We start from the raw sequence: 6,289 nt of genomic DNA on the forward strand, positions 1-6,289 counted from the left end.
TATTTTTTTTTTTGTATTATGTTATTTTTTCGTATGAACAGGTTATCTTTTTTTATTCAAACTATTATTGTTTTATTTTTTTATTCAAACTATCTCACGTTAAGACACATACAAACACACACACACACATATATATATATATATATATATATATATATATATATATATATATATATATATATATATATATATATATATATATATAAAGATGTTTTTATCGAAAAATTTACAAATAAATAAGAACATGTTTTAAAACACAACACACACACACAAATACACATATAATTATTCTTAATCATTTTATTGAAAAATAAATAAGATAACATCATTGGTAAAATAAAGATACAACTATATACTTTTTTTTTTTTTCTAAAACACAAATAAATAAAACAAAATGACATAATAATAATAATAATAATAATAATAAGGAAAATCTTGTGGTCCTTATGATTTTTAGAAAAATCGAATTCATTCCTTAACTTTTTAGGTCATCAAGGATGATACATCTGGTTTAAAATCTTTTAATGGATGTCCTTTTGGGTAACCCTACCAATTTTTCTGTTATATGAGGGTATAATAGTCTTTTCCATTACATAGGGACCATTCTTGAAGTTTTGTCTGTTTTATATTTAATAATTGATTTTACTAATAAAAAAAAACTAAAATTTATCTCCCTATTACCCTATCTTTTTATTCCTCTCTCACAGTCGCCTTCAAGCATCTCAAGAAGCTGGATTTTCTCATTATGTCATGCGAGCAAGAACACTCTGTAACCGTGTTGGGGTGCAAAGTTCTCCGCATATGACTTTGTAAATGGTTTGACTTTTGTAGACCCACTTGCATGTTGTGCATTAGCCATATGACTAATGAGTATTTGAGAGTGAGAGAGAGACATGTAAACACCTCTATATAAGGTGGGTTCATATCACTTGTAGAGGTATGCTTGAGAGATGTAGTCATAGTGATTAGTGAGTGAGATATTTATGAAGTTCTAGACTAGATCCCTTTTTGTACTCATTTACTATGATTAAATATATATTTTAGCACCCAAATCACTATGTTCAATTGTGCAAACTTTAATTCCGCATGCCAAACCATGTTCTTTTATTCTACAATTGATATCAGAGTGAGATTTTCAAGATTAAGGTGATTTTTGAAAAACGATTCTTGGTTTGGCAAATTTTGTCGCAATTTGAGCAATTTTGATGAGTCTCTTTCTATGATCTCTCTTAATCTCATTAAATCGTACGCTGTGTTTTTGAATTGTGATCGTTTGACTCGTTAGATCAAATTTTTATTGAAAAACCCCATCAAAGATCCAAATTTTTTTTATCAAGTCCAAAATTTGAATTAAAATCATTTTGATTCATTTTAATTCATTCACAAGCCCAAATCAAAACAAAATCAATTTTCTAATTCATTCATCTATTTGTTTGAGCCCGAACAGTTTCGATTCCTATCTATAATTAGATACTCTTCATCAAATGGCCCACGATCCATTACCCTTACAGTTTATTCAACCCAAGATCGAGCCACAATTTCACTAATTGTTTGATATCTTCTATCAGATTCGCTTTCATCGCTTTCACTAATTAGTTACAGTTTCATTTTTTTTATACAGATTCGCTTTCATTTGATATCTTCTATCGATCTCTTATAAGTATAGTTTCATGTTTTTCAAAAGTTCTTGATAAACGATTCTTTTGATCGATTTAATTTGATTAATAACAGATCGATATTGATTTTACTTACCTCCTGTTCTCGATTCATACTTAAGATGAGTTGATAGTTCAATCGTTTCTGAACAATGTTCTATCTGTTATTGAGTTAGATTGGAATTTGTTTTATGTCGATTGTTGGTACTGAGTTGGCGATTGATCGAGTTCAGTTTTACAAATGATCAAAATTATTGACGGTCATTGTGATGTCGATTCAAATAATTTTGGGGTCACTGTAATGCGGTAACGAATGTGGTGATTTTCATTCAATTTTCGATTCTTGGAAGTCGATTTCAATGTGTTTATAAAACATAATTGGGATCGAATTGAGGAACTTGATTTGAAAGTTGACTTTTTGGAGTCAATGTTCGTTCGATGGATTAAGGATGAACAAAATCGAAGGAGATGGTTTCCTGTGGGATGATTGTGTTGAACATATTTGATTTTAATTTGGGTATCGAACTGGATTGGAGTTGATTTTGATTTTGGAGTCGATGGTTGACACTTGAAGAATCGATGTTCGAAGATTAGTTTATTGGCTATTGATTTTGGTTCTGTATTTAATGTTTTCGAAGGTTTTTGAGATATGTTCGAAGCTTATCAGGGTATAAAACATAAGAAGGATTTCTTGGGTTGATAACGAATCTGTGACTTTAAGAACGAAGGGTGGTTTTGGGTTTGAACGAAGGATGACTGTGTTGGAATGATCGAAGGTGTTTTTGATTTTGAACGAAGGGTTGTTTGGAATATATACGAAAGGGGTGTTTTGGTTTTATAAGGGGTATTAATGAATTAAATGAACGTTTGCAATTTCGCATAAAAGTGAAATGTTACGAAACTGGTCCCTAATCTTATGAAAGTTTAACATGTTCGAATGTTACCCTTCATATGATAGCTGAACATTTCGTATGATTGGATCAAATGAAAAAGTTTCGAAAACAGCCCCTGTACCTTCGAATATGTGACATTTCGAAAATTAATTCAAGTTTCGAATGTTTAACACTTTTCACTCAAATTCGAAATTTTTTGAAGCTTCGTATGTTTGGGGTGATTCTTGGTATGATTTGAGCACAAAGGGCAGAATTATCGAAAATAGTCCCTGAGGTTTTGAATGTTTTGTAGTTCGTACCCAAATTCGAAAAAGGACTGTTTTTGCTAAAAATTGAAGAAAGTGCATTTTAGGCCCCTACAGTTTGTGCAAATTGACGCTTTCTACCCAACTTTGGAAAAGGGGAGAGTTTTGCATATTTTGCTGTTTTGGGCGTAACGAGTCACTGCAGAATTTTGAAATTGACAATTTCTACCAATTTTTAAGAAATTTTGTCAAAGACGATCCGTGAACGAAGCTAAAAATTGAATATTTTTTGGGTTTTCCAGATTGAAGCACAAAGTTTATGCCACATGTTAATGGGGAGTTTTGACACGAAAAATTACGAAAAGAGCACGTTCTTTTTCCTTGGAGTTTTATAATCAAATTTCAATTATAAAAAGGGGGAGAAGTTTATATGGAAATTCGAACTTGAATTTTTCATATTACGCGGATTTGAAGACCGAAGTGATCTTGAAGTTTTGAAGCTTACGGAATGAGGCAATTGGAAGTTCGGAAATGATTTATTTTCGAAATGGTTTTGGAATTATTGAAGATTTTTGGGATGTGTTTTTATGCTCAACTTTTGGTGATTGATTTAGAGTTTGAGAAGCTCGTGATCATTTGTTGATGCTCGAATTGTATGGTCTCACATCCTAGAGCCTAAATTGATGAATCATGGAAGAATTGAAGATTGAAGTTCGTTTCGATATGTGTCACCTTTGAGGCTTGAACTGCATAGTTTCTCGATTTTGGAAGATTTGAAGTGGGTCATCCATTCCTAACTTTGAGGGGGAGAATTTTGGGGTGCAAAGTTCTCCATGTATGACTTTGTAAATGATTTGAATTTTGTAGACCCACTAGCATGTGGTGCATTAGCCTTATGACTAATGAGTATTTGAGAGTGAGAGAGAGACATGTAAACACCTCTATATAAGGTGGGTTCATACCACTTGTAGAGGTGTGCTTGAGAGATGTAATCATAGTGATTAGTGAGTGTATTTATGAAGTTCTAGACTAGATCCCTTTTTGTAGTCATTTACTATGATCGAATATATCTTTTAGCACCCAAATCACCATGTTCAATTGTGCAAACTTTAATTCCGCATGCCAAACTGTCACACCCCAAAACCGGTACAGTAGAAACTTTCGGGGGTGGAGGACGTCATGTTTAGTATCACAAGACATGCATCATAGTAATCAAAGTAAATAAACAACCATTTCATTAGAAAGAAAGTGTTTACAAGGTGTGTGTTCACAAAACATAGAATACATAAGCAAATAACAAAACAAGGCTTGAAGCTATACTGCTCCATCTTCTGAATTCTCAATGTGAGTACCTATCTACAATCCTTTCTATGAGTGAGGTAAGTAAGTTGTAGAAAACTTAGTAAGTTGTAGTAAATTGTAAGTTTTGTTTTAGAAAAGTTTGCATGTTCCTCCAGAAAACCCTATATTTCCTGATTTGAAGAAAGATAAGTAAAAATGACTCTACAATCCTTTCTATGAGTACTAAATGGATACAAGTTATATAAAACTTAAAGTAAACAAACAATATATTATGTGTATCTGCTCTAAGTCCACAACCAATCAAGGAATAGGAAATAAGGCGGATGACACACATCCCATTAGTTGTTAGATCCTTATTGTATATAGCCCTGGTGTATTCCCTTGGTACTCACATAGTTAATTGTAATAATTCCTTTATAATTTATGAAAAGATTGTTTAAGGAAACCCTTATTTATTATAATAAAATAGTAGCCATAGTGGTTCCTTCTATAATCACTTAGTTTATACTAGCTATATATAATCTAATATCGAACTAATAGTTAATTGTGTGAATATGCTCTAAGCCCACAACCAAACAAGGAAAAGGAAATAAAGCAGAAGGAACACATCCAACTACCTATTGGATATTAATTATATATAACCTTTGATGTATAAACTAAGATATTATAGAGTTAACTACCTAAGATCCTTTAAAATGATGGTTTAATAAAATGGATTAAACCCTTTATTGGTAAGTTTCTAGTTTTGTATATCAAAAGTTATGCTTTGAAAAGTATGTTTTGTACTAGAAAACTATGCATTAAATTAGTATCCTATAACCTGACCATTACCTGGTACTCCTTATAATGACTTAATGTATACGGAACATATATAACTAATATCGAATGGATAATAGGCCGGGTGAATCCGTTATATGCCCACTACCAAACAAGAAACATGAAATGAAGCGGAAAGCACACATCCTATTACCTGCTAAATATTATTAATATATATATATATATATATATATATATATATCTTGATGTATACATTGAGGAATTATAAGGTTAGAATTATGGTCCCTTTTCTACTGAATGTACTAGACTCGACTATTCTGATTGTCGTTTGTAAAATGTAAGTTTTTCCCTAGTTTATAACTATCTTTACTCGAAAATAGTTTGCATTAACTTTCAAGTGGAACTGTCACTTTATGAAAGTAATGGGAGAATATAAGTACTCAGTTGTCTTATGAATTGACATTCTAACGTACTAATTACCTTAAAACATATTTGTTTTATTAAGTTCATAATGTGAAGGCTAGTTCCCATACTAAACGCTCTCCCTATCAAAAGATTCTTGGAACCAAATGCAACATCAGCAAACTAGTTGCTAGGCCATGTAATCCACATTAAAGCTATATGATCATGTATACCCAATATGTTATCACCTTTTGTTTAGAACAATGTGTTAGTGATTATTGGTATAGTTAGATCCTGTAGTTGTTCCATGCTATAGCAACTTAGTGTGTTCATTCTATTATAGTATCTTAGTATGTTCCTTCTGTTATCGTGTATTGTATCTTCCTCCCTGTTTCTCTTTATTATGTGTTCTGTTATGTTATCGTGTATTGTATCTAGTATGAACTGAACCTCTAAACTATACCCCTTATAGTTTACTAGTATTTTACTTGAACTGTTATTGAAAAGACTCATTTTAATACCAAGTTATGCTTGTACTTTAAAAACGGAGTTTTGTTAAACTATAAAGTAACATAACTTTAAAAGAGTTTTTGAAATAATTTGATCACTTATAAAATACATAAGTAATCTTTTAAAAGAGGTTTAACACACATTTACACAATTATCAATTGTGTTCAACTTGTATTCCCCCCTTAAAAGCATTTAAAACAGTTTAAAAGATTTATTTCGGGGTATGAACTCACCTGATGTGAATGATTCAAACGAATATGTGTGTAAGGATGAGAACCTGCACGAATGACTCCCGAGACTTAACGGGTCCTAAATGACATATAATGGCATACATTGACATAAATATAGTGTTTGGAAGCAACCAAATGCAAGGAAACACCTCATGGGACTAGGAACACTTTGACCAAGTGTTGGAATCACATGTGATTCACTAAAGGGGAGTATACGGCCACATGGAGGACTATGTGGCTAGGAGTGTACAGCCAGGGAGTGTACGACCATACAC

This window comes from Lactuca sativa, chromosome 4 (assembly GCF_002870075.4).
Source record: "Lactuca sativa cultivar Salinas chromosome 4, Lsat_Salinas_v11, whole genome shotgun sequence".
Taxonomy (NCBI): Eukaryota; Viridiplantae; Streptophyta; class Magnoliopsida; order Asterales; family Asteraceae; genus Lactuca; species Lactuca sativa.